This window comes from Silurus meridionalis, chromosome 21 (assembly GCF_014805685.1).
Source record: "Silurus meridionalis isolate SWU-2019-XX chromosome 21, ASM1480568v1, whole genome shotgun sequence".
NCBI lineage: Eukaryota > Metazoa > Chordata > Actinopteri > Siluriformes > Siluridae > Silurus > Silurus meridionalis.
This window is the reverse complement of record NC_060904.1, coordinates 1-11,988: the sequence shown is the minus strand read 5'-3', so window position 1 is coordinate 11,988 and position 11,988 is coordinate 1.

Sequence of the window (11,988 nt, the reverse complement as noted above, 5' to 3'; positions counted from 1 at the left end):
AATAATAATGAAGATGATAATGGGTTCAGTAGGGTCACAGAATAATTCACGAGTCACTGTTTTATGAACGATAAAACATTTTATTAAATACAGAGGTGTAGATTCTTCAGGATTTATTCTGTTTGACAGTTCCTGACAGAAAAGACAACTAATTCCATAAAACTAACGATGCGACCACAACACTTTTCAATTAGCGTGGTGAAATGAACAGATCCAAATCTAAGACATTCTGCCCTGTCTACATGATCTTTAATTACGTTTCACTATATATTTTATTATTTAAACGAATAACACATTTGACTCCTCAAGCATTGCTGTTTCATGTAGAAAGTTCTGTTTTTACCTGTGTCATCACAGGTTTTCTACAAACTTATCAGTTCCTTCCAGTGGCATGGATGCTGACCAAGGATATGTCAGTATTTATGTCTGGACTAAACCAAAACCAACAACACACTTTTTACACTGTGAAATTGAATTTGTTTTAACAAACGATGACATCATCCATAAAACTGCCAATCAAAATTATGAGGTCAAAGATAAAGTATAAAAGCTACAGTATATCAGAGCTTTCGACTCATCATGTGCTGGATTATGAACTCAGATGTTTTATATTTTTCAAAGACAACAGCCAATATACTGTTTTACTGTTTTATTATTTCTTGAAGAATATTTAAAATTGCTGTCTTCATGAATTTGACGGAGTTGAATCTCTCGATCGCTGTGAGCATTTCTCCTGTCCAGAGAGATCTGTATCTCCTGCAGTTTATATCTTACTGTACGTGTGTTCAGCTGCTGTGGTTCTTCTAACAGTGTGGAAATCTGCTCATCATCATCTCTGTTCTTCACTTCAAGCAGCTTCACACTCCGCCAACATGCTCGTGCTCTCTGGCTTTGTCGGATTTCTGTCGGTGCTTTACTGATGCCATCATGTTAATCTGGACAATCGAGTCATGCTGGATTTTTGAAATTTCTGTTTTTGGTTCATTTGCAGTTTCCTCACAGGCATACATAATATCACTCTGATCGCTGTGGATCGCTATTTGCTTTCACACCCATTTTCTACACAAACAAAATCTCTACAAGGATGATGTGCACTGTGGTTTCTTCTAACTGGTGTGTGTGTCTGCATATATAACATTCTATTATTTCAATATAACTTCATGAATTTTCTGTTGTGTCCTGGAGAGTGTTTTATTATTCTGAATGAGGTTTGGACTGTAATTGATCTATATTCATTTATATTTCCACTTTCTGTCATAATCATATTGTACAGTCGGTTTTTCTGATCGCTAAGAAACACGCCACTGCTATCAGAGAGCTTAATAATCACACACGACCTCAAACACAGAAAATCACCTCCCACTCCATGAAATCTGAGAGAAAAGCAGCCAAAGTCCTCGGCATTTTAGTGTCTGTGTTTCTGGTGTTTACTTCGTATTACATTTACAGTTTATTAGGTGATGTTATTGAACTACAGGAGAAACTATTTATAAATTCATTATTGTTATCTTAATTCCACCATTAATCCTTTATTTACTCTGTTTTATCCGTGGTTTAGGAGGTGCATTAAATGAACTGTGATCCAAATCTAAGACATTCTGTCTACATGATCTTAATTGTTTCATATATTTATTATTTAAACGAAATAACACATGACTCCTCAGCATTTTATTGTTTTTGTAAAAGTTCTGTTTTTAATAACATTTTCTACAAACTTATCAATTTTAGTGGCATGGTTGCTAAATGAATGCTCATTTATATAAAACCAACCAAACCAACAACATTTACATACAAATTGAATTGGTTTTGCAACAAAGATGACATCATATACTGCCAATGTATATGAGGTCAAACAAATATGTATAAAAAAGCACAGTATATCAGAGCTTGATCATCATCATGTTATTAAATTGTATTCATTTTCAAAGACAACAGCCAATATACTGTTTTACTGTTTTATTATTTCTTAAGAAAAATTGCTTCATGAATTTGACGGAGTTGAATCTCTGATCGCTGAGCATTTCTCCTGTCCAGAGAGATCTGTATCTCCTGCAGTTTATATCTTACTGTACGTGTGTTCAGCTGCTGTGGTTCTTCTAACAGTGTGTGGAAATCTGCTCATCATCATCTCTGTTCTTCACTTCAAGCAGCTTCACACCGCCAACATGCTCGTGCTCTCTGGCTGTCGGATTTCCTGTCGGTGCTTTAGATGCCATCATGTTAATCTGGACAATCGAGTCATGCTGGATTTTTGGGAGAAATTTCTTCATTTGGTTATTTGCAGTTTCCTCACATCTACCACATATATCACTCTGTGGATCGCTATTTTGCTTTTCACCCATTTCTACACAAATCTCTACAAGGATGATGTGCACTGTTTCTTTCTAACTGGTGTGTGTGTCTGTACAGCATTCTTATTTCAATGGAACTTCATGAATTTGTGTCCTGGAGAGTGTTTATTCTGAATGAGGTTTGGACTGTAATTGATCTTGTATATTCATTTTCCACTTTCTGTCATAATCATATTGCAGTCGGGTTTTTCTGATCGCTAAGAAACACGCCACTGCTATCAGAGAGCTTAATAATCACACGACCTCAAACATCACCCTCCCACTCCATGAAATCTGAGAGAAAAGCAGCCAAAGTCCTCGGCATTTTAGTGTCTGTGTTTCTGTTTTTATTACATTTACAGTTTATTAGGTGACGTTATTGAATACAGAAACATTTTATAAATTTTATTGTTGTTTTAAATTCCACCATTAATCCTTTATTTACGCTTTTATCCGTGGTTTAGGAGGTGCAAATTAATTATAACTCTGCAAATATTCCAAACAGATTCTGCATTAATAAATATCTTTCATAAGTTTAGAGCATTTTCTACAATCCTCTCCCCACCTGATGATGCTTTAAGGGGATAGGCCTAAATGTTGATTAACCAGTTATCTTACACACCTAAATTGTCAGAAACTTATTTTCCGTTCAAAACTGAAAGCATATGCTAACTATGCAAAAAGGAAGGACGGTGGGGGCCTAAATGGGTCAAGGGATTCAGGTTTTAAGACTTGGGCCTCCTGAAAGTAAGCAACAAAGATTTCTTTATTTTCTACCAGATTAATATGACGCTAGAAAGCAGGTATACCTAAAAGTAACCCTATCTGAAATTAGAAGCAAGTCCCCCAAAATGGTTTGGAACAGCCCCATATCTCACCTGGAGAGTTATGTCGTGGCAAGTTTCCATTTTGTACTTTAACCAGTGAAAATTTAATAAAGAAAAGACTTCCGGATGATGTTTGAAATCATGGTTCAACACCGGTATCATTTACCCCTGAAAAATAGGAGCGTACTTACTTGCACGCGGCATGGAGGACTTTTATTAATAATCCGCTTAGCAGACTACAGTACCCCTGTGGTTAATGATCATGCATTGCTTTTAATACCGAGTCCATGCTTTATGGTCTCCAATACACGTACTTTCAATGTTCACGATGACAAACGTGCCCCCTTCAGGAAGCGTATGGGGACGGCACACGATGGCAATAGATACAGTAGTAGTATGGACGGAGACATTCCTAAATATAGCTTTTAGCTGTAAGCAGAGACTGATTACTATTTCACGATCTGTTTGGATCCTGAACGGATACAAGGTGCTCAATAAGGAGGTGGTGCCTGCACCCTCTTTAGTTCTCAAGACTGATCCACACCGTACAGCTCCAATCCTACCCGCAGTACCGAAAAGATCTCCTTACCTGACTGCCCACTTGAGTTGTATTAATAGGTCAGAGGTAATGTTCATACAGTTTAGTGACATACATAGATAAAATGTAAACCTTTTCCATTTAATGAAACCGACCTGCCGACCCCCACCATTGCCTGCAAGGAAACGCTTTGTGCGTCTGAGTAAGCATGATCCCCCAGCTTCCTGGTTGACAGCATTATTGCGTATGGCAGGGCATTCTGGGCATCAACAAACGATTATGCGAACACCGCTTTTTTTTTTATCGGCTTATAAGGTATCTATGAACATACTTGTGTAAGACTTGACATTCCGTATTAAACATCCACTAGCCAGCATGGCTCTATCAGATACACAGACCTTTTGTCCAGTGATTGCCGAATGTAGGAAGTGCATCTAAAGCTGGGATCCACTTGAAGCCTGACACTTAGGACCATACGTGATTCTCTTAGGGTCAAGATCTATTCCTCTTTTTTACTTTTACGTGCTCGACTAACGTACTTAGACACTGGACTCGACCAAGTCTCTTGGCCCTTAATGGCAAGAGTGTGACGTTAAAAGTTTTGGAAACTAGTTCAGTTGGGTAATACGGTAAAGCGTTATTCATTTCCGTGCAAACAGTGCATCCTTTGCATTTTTTCGATGCTAAGAGCAATGGGTGAGTTCACAGCCAGTAAGGACTTAATGGTCTTATTTTGGCCGAAAGACCTCTGTATTTGATGTCGAGATTGGTTTGTATCAATCTCCTTGACACAAATGAAGACGCTGGACCCGTTATGTTTGTCTTTTCTATTGTAAACTTTAAAAATACCCAGTACCTCAATTTTGTTGCTTTATTGGGGCCAAAATAGCAAAGTTGTACAAACTGGAGATTAAAGCTGCTGGGACAATCAGCACAGTCTCTAGATACATCAGTAAGTACAAACCTTGGTGTGCTTTTATAAGGTATGGTAAAGGTGATGGGACCTAAGAGCTCAAAAGCTTTTGTTCGGGCTAATTGGCTATGGTTCAAACAGTTTTCTAGATGTAGTAAAGGGGGCTTCCATAAGGACTCCTGATATACAATGACTTCAAGTAAAGTCAGCTTAGTTCAAATAAGTTAGCCCAGAACTATGGGTCACCTGATGCACTAAACTAGCGAAAAAGTGGGTGATTAGAAGATGCACCGTTATTTCTCACCCACCTGTTTACTTTAGGGCGTACCAGGGGGCGCCCGTGGGTCCAAGTTTTTCAGCAATAATATTTTTTATTTTAGCTCCTTTTTGCCAATCCATTTATTCCCTGTAGCCTTGAATATGAAAGACTTCCAAATTAATTAGGGGGCACAAGAACAGCGTTAGCATTCACGTTTTATTTTTTGACCAGGATCCGACAACCTCAGACTAAGTTGGGACATCGGTCCCATAAACAGAGGTTAGTCCATTTACAGTAGTGATGCTAATTAGTGGAGTGATTGTTAGTACCCAAGCCAGACTCTGTGCTAATTACCCATGTTTCACTGTAATTAGAAGCAAAATAAAGTTAACTTCCAGGAACAAAATCTTATTTCGGCGGGCCATGTACAACATGGCCGGATAGCTTATACCAATTAGTGAAAACCATCGGATGAAGAGGTGGTGTTGTGATCTTTGATTTACACAAACAGAATTGTATCAAGATAGATTTAACCTAGGTCCCACGTCATATACCTTCAGGTAATAGTTTTCAATGGGCGGAATGAAACAACGGTAAATGCATTCCTTGTATACTTTGGAAAAAGAATTTCTGGTTGTATTTTCTTTTTCAGCCGAATTGAATGCAGATGCTGAAAGGGACCCCGACATCCACGACTGGCTTCACTTAGTGTACTGTTTCCATACTCAGTGTATGCTGCACTGTATAATCCATACGATAAGTGCTTGCCCAGGTTGAAGTCGATAAAAAAGAAGAAATGCCGCATTTATATCGAAGCAAACTAATTCGGCCAGTGATGCAGCTTCGCGTTCTTACTAGACCGAAGATCTGTTTCAACCCTACTTGAAGATTGGAACCACCGGGCCCAATTATAGACAAGTAATCCGCCAGATTTGTGAACGAAGAATGAGTGCGGTTTATAGTTAATATGACCCTAGGAGTTGATTGCAGTCGCACAGGATTGCGCCTATGTTATCGTTCGAACCCGGTGGCGGTAATCCTTTTTAAAAAAAGCACACTTTCACGGGCGAAAATATAGGAGGTGGCAGTTAACAGGAGATCTCCCAAGCACTGAGGAATGGGTGTCATTGAGGTGCAAAGCAGAATCTGAGGTTTTTTAAAGCCCTTTAATGGACACTGTCTGTTTTCATCGAAATTAAGCTTGGAAATGAAGAGTTACTACCCAAGAGCTTCTTGATCTGGACTGGCTGTCAGGTCATCCATTATGGCATAAAGACTGGGCTTTTTGAACCCTGGGAGAAGGTGCTGGTTCCAGAGAAAGAGAAAAGCCCGTCTATTCCGTGCTCAACCATTGGTGAACCCACCCAAAGCACCTGGATGGAAGCAGGCCAGAATCTCAAGGCATAGGTAAAGCATTCATCAGACACACACAGGCTATGAACAAACTGAAGCAGTTCTGTGGCGTGTTTTTCAAACTCCTGGTCATGATGTCACAGCCCTGATTACTTTCCCAAAGAGTTGTTGAAGAGCTCAGTTCCTAAATTGGAAACACCATACACCAGAACTATTACACACCATTAACCTTAGCCTCAAAGTAATGTACAGATCATTTTATTTAAGCATTAATGTTCACTGATTTAGTTGTATTCAGTTTCGATCTGTTTTTGTTTCTGGTTTGATGATGAATTGCCCAATTTTTAGCCTGTTTCATGTTTTTTGTCTGAGTGATTGTTTGAATAGGCATGCTCCTCATTAAAATTCTTCAGGGTCAGATCTTCATTGTGCTCCAGAATGTATTTCAGATAGAAATTTTGTATGGACAGGTTTTTACAACACAAATGTATCAAAACATTTAAATTATTTGATGTAAAATTGTCTGCTTTTTACAATGTTCATCTTAAACATAAAAATAAAATGTATTGAATTAATATAATCAGTACAATTGTCAGATTGGTATCATGCCAAAACACATACACACTGTTTCATTTCTTCTTATGTAACATGTTCCACTTGTGTCAATCAAACTTAGGGGGTGTCAAATTTCTAACTATATAAACATCAAAGCTGGCTTGCACTCATGTATTTGATTTAGACTTAGGCAACTTTAAAAGCAACAGCCAATAGACTGCTTATTTTTAATATCCTTAATTTGCTGTATTCATGAACGTGACGGTGTTGAATCTCGGATCGCTGTGAGCATTTCTCCTGTCCAGAGAGATCTGTATCTCCTGCAGTTTATATCTTACTGTACGTGTGTTCAGCTGCTGTGGTTCTTCTAACAGTGTGTGGAAATCTGCTCGTCATCATCTCTGTTCTTCACTTCAAGCAGCTTCACACACGACCAACATGCTCGTGTTTCTCACTGGCTGTTCGGATTTGTCGGTGTTTATTGATGCCTCTGTTAATCTGGACGATGGAGTCATGCTGGATTTTTGGAAAAGGTTTTTGCATCAGTTTTTAATTTGGTTTCTTTGTCTTAGCCATCTATAATATCGCTCTGATCGCTGGATCGCTATTTGCCTTTCAACCCATTTTCTACACAACAAAATATCCAAGGATGATCATTGTGGTGTTCGAACTGGTGTGTGTGTCTGCATATAACATTTTATTATTTTATACTTCATGAATTTTCTGTTGTGTCCTGGAGAGTGTTTTCATTCTGAATGAGGTTTGACTGTAATTGATTTGTTGTATCATTTATATTTCCACTTTCTGTCATAATCATATTGTACAGTCGGGTTTTTCTGATCGCTAAGAAACACGCCACTGCTATCAGAGAGCTTAATAATCACACACGACCTCAAACACAGAAAATCACCTCCCACTCCATGAAATCTGAGAGAAAAGCAGCCAAAGTCCTCGGAATTTTAGTGTCCGTGTTTCTGATTTTTACTATATTTATTTACAGTTTATTAGGTGACGCGAAAACTACAGCAGAAACTGTTCATGAACTTATTATTGTTATAATTCCACCATTAATCCATTTACGCTCTGTTTTATCCGTGGTTTAGGAGGTGCATTAAATTAATTATAACTCTGCAAATATTCCAGACAGATTCTGCATTAATTAATGTTCTTTCATGAAATTTTAGGTTCTTTTTCGTTACTCAAAGACTGCATTGAGTCAGAATGACCTCTGATTTAAAACTGATACCTGGGGTCAATTATGTTCGAGGTTGCCCTTTTTATCTGATGACTCCCTCACGTATGAAAGGTTCAATCAAGACTCTTTCATTTTATCTTTTAAACCAGGGCATCTGTTTTTTTTTTTCCACTAGCATTGGCATCCACTACAGCATTCCTGTATGTAAATACTTTTATAAAGTATTGAAAATGGCATACAAGTAAGGACCCGGTTGTACTGGTTTTATTGAAAATTTTTAGGCCATTGTCATTCAAAGTGTGCCCAACGTAATTGCAAATATTTCAGTCGATGTGAAAATCTTCTTCTCGTTTTTGTAGGAAGAAAAATGGGGACAGTTTTCATTCCTGATAATCATAAATGGGCAGAAAGTTATCATTTTATAACGATGTCATTTGATGTAAATACTTTTGGAGTTATATCTCCTAAAATTTGAAAGTTATTTTTTTGTGTTAATAAAAAAATCTGATACCGCCTGTAACTAATAAGCTTTGCAAAGACCATTGACCATCTTTGCTCTGCGGGAAGGAACACTTAGAGAGTCAGTAGAACAAAGTGAACTCAGGCTAGTCCCAATTCGCGCAACATTATTCATCCAACCCCTAGGAAGTTTTACGGAGACTCCGGAGGTTCCATGAGAGACGATTAGATGGACACAGATAGAGGTACCGTTTTTCACGAGTGGGTATTTTAGATGTAAAAACGGTCCGCACTTTGTCAGTAAGGGTGAGTCATGGTGTACGATGAGCGAGGCTTTAATGGTTTGGCAGGAATAGAGATGACTACTGGAACGACATGGTTTGGAGACAATGGGACAGGTGTACATTTTATTTGGCTGTAGAGGGCAAATGAGAGCAAAATCCTCAGTAGAGCCAGAGCTTTTTTCAGGAGGAACTGTACAACCGTGTTCAGGTAAATCTTGTCACATTTGTAAATGGAGACTAAATCCAACCATGCCTTACAATCATTTTGCAAGGCTGAAGAGCGGTGGCATCTGGTCGTCACTACGGAGGAATGAGTTATCACCAAACCTTAGCCGATTTTGCCGGGGTCCCGAAACAACGAATGCAGATAACCTCATTGATGCTGGGGTATGAGGTTGGTAGTATCAAAGAGGCCTAGACCAATGCTGAATGACGGGGTGGGTGGAGCCAAAAATCCCTCCACTGTTTTCTATGATGGGAGTCCCTAATGCGAAGATTAATTGGCTCCTCTTGGTAATGATTTTGAGATTGTCGTGACTTACAAAGTTTGCGGTGATATCAAGGTTGTCTCAACACCTGGAACATTAGTTTAAATTCCAGTGTTTCAATGTTATCATTTCTATAATCAAAGTCAATTTTACTGTGAAATGGGCGTATTACCTTTAGTCTAGAATCAGGCTCCCTCTCCAAAACAAGGCTACAAAAATACATTTCCTGTTTGTACAGACTGTAATAATTAAAGGTTGTCACTGACGCAGCCAGATTATTCTCGAGTCAGCCGAGGAGTATCGTGAAAGGCCCTGGCAATAGAAGATGTCGGCAACTGAGACAGTTGTTCTACAGGTTTTATCTCGTTTCAGCAAAAGTCTCTGTCTCTGGACATAAACCTGTCATGCCTCTCAGAAGTACCGTAACGTATGGTGCTCCCACTGCACCCAAGGCCCAAGTCATGGGCAACCTCCACTTAAACCCATCTACAGAAAAAGTCTTGAAGGAAACACAGGTCCATCATCGGGTTAACACCGTAATCCCCACCAAGCGGCATTGCAGAACCTTCTGTGAAAAGGTAACGCCCAGTTATGAAAACAGAATTCCAATGACTCATTAGCGCAGTGTGTTTCCTCCTGCTCACCCCCCCCATAAGAATGTGCCAGGTAAGAGACAAACCTAAGAGCAAAGAATGGGATCCTGTTAGCCTTGATTTATTTGACCCATGCGACTCTGTATTTGAGATCATGCACTGTCCCTAGAATTAAATCAACTGGATCCATCTTATAGCCCCATTTGAGACCTCAACATGAACATGCAGGGTATGAATGACAAACAGTTGAAGGTAAACAAGTTGAATAGTGGTGCTGCTGCCTGAATAGCTGAATTCGTGCAGAGTTCAAAAGCCTGCGTTTGCAAAGGTACATTGAGCAGGAATGCTGATCAAATGGAGATCTCCTATCGGCTTGTCCTCTGTAGATTACATTTCAGTGAAATCTGATTCATTAACGCTGTGGACTGCACTGAGCATAATAGGTCAGCTACAAGTCAAGGGGAAAACAGTGCCTATTTCGCAGAGGTTCGAATGTGGGTGAGATAAGTCCAATAGTGCCGAACTGAAAAGTCCCCACCAGCATATGTGTTAACCACCTGGTCAAGTTGCGAGACGGTGCTCCCAAGCCAGGTGTAGTCCACTCTTCGTAAGGCTTCTGATCTGAACGTAGCAGCTCCTAGCCCATTAGGCGATATTTGGAGTTTCATATTTCTGAGCACTGATGATCTAAAATGTACGGCCTCAGTGCTTACAACTTTTTCACCTATTCCAGAGGGAGTTCAGAATTCTTGAACCCAGTTTTGCGAAGTGTCTTCTGGCCACCACAGATGAAACAGTGGGTTTGCTGGCGTTAGGGCCCCAGGTTACAAAGAAAATTATGCTGATAATATTGGAATCTTTGCGAACACAGACCCCATTTAGACTCATTTTTGCTAATCGTAGGCACCGTCGAACATATGCGACTGTATTCCGTCTGTTCCTCCTATGAAAGTTAACCATGCTCGTATGGTGAACTCGCCTGCAATATTTTTCCAAAGAAACAGCCTTTAATTTTTATTTCTGAATATCAGAATGTTGTGTTCATGAACGGACAGTTGAATCTCTGATCTCTGTGAGCATTTCTGTCCAGAGAGATCTGTATCTCCTGCAGTTTATATCTTACTGTACGGTGTTCAGCTGCTGTGGTTCTTCTAACAGTGTGTGAAATCTGCTCATCATCATCTCTGTTCTTCACTTCAAGCAGCTTCACACCACCAACATGCTCACAGTTGAAACGTTCTCACTCTTGGATTTCTTCATCAGTATACTGATGCCATCATTTTATCTTGATAATGGAGTCGCTGGAAAAGGTTTTTGCATCAGTTTTTATTTATTTCAGTTTCCTCCCAATTGTCCATGTATAATGTCGCTCTGATCGCTGTGGATCGGTATTTGCTCAACCCATTTTTCACTCAAGAAAAATTCTACAAGGATGATGTGCATTGTGGTTTATTCGAACTGGTGTGTGTGTCTGGCATATAGGATGACATTTTATTATTTTAATATGAGCTCCATGAATTTTCTGTTGTGTCCTGAGAGTGTTTTTATTCTGAATGAGGTTTGGTCTGTAATTGATCTTGTTGTATCATTTATATTTCCACTTTCTGTCATAATCATATTGTACAGTCGGTTTTTATGATCGCTAAGAAACACGCCACTGCTATCAGAGAGCTTAATAATCACACCTCAAACACAGAAAATCACCTCCACTCCATGAAATCTGAGAGAAAAGCAGCCAAAGTCCTCGCATTTTAGCCGTCCTGGTGGGCTGCAGCATTTGTTAAATGTCTGGGCGTTTCAAGAATTTCGTAGTCACTCCATGTTTATAGTTTATTAGGTGATGTTATTGAACTACAGGCAGAAACTGTTCATGAACTTGTTATTGTTATCAATTCCACCATTAATCCATTTATTTACGCTGTGTTTTATCCGTGGTTTTGAGCATTAAATTAATTATAACTAAATATTCCACATAGATTCTGCATTAATTAATGTTCTTTCAGCATGGAGGTTATGATTTTCTGTTAGAAGTAGCTTGAACAATTCAATGATGATCCTTCAGAGCTTATAGCTGATTAGAGTAGATGCAGCACACTATTAAGACACACACACACACACAATGTCTCGAAAACAAAAAAGTCAGGGGTGGAACTAGGTGGGGGGTAGGTACGAAGCTAACCCACTTGACTTCAGG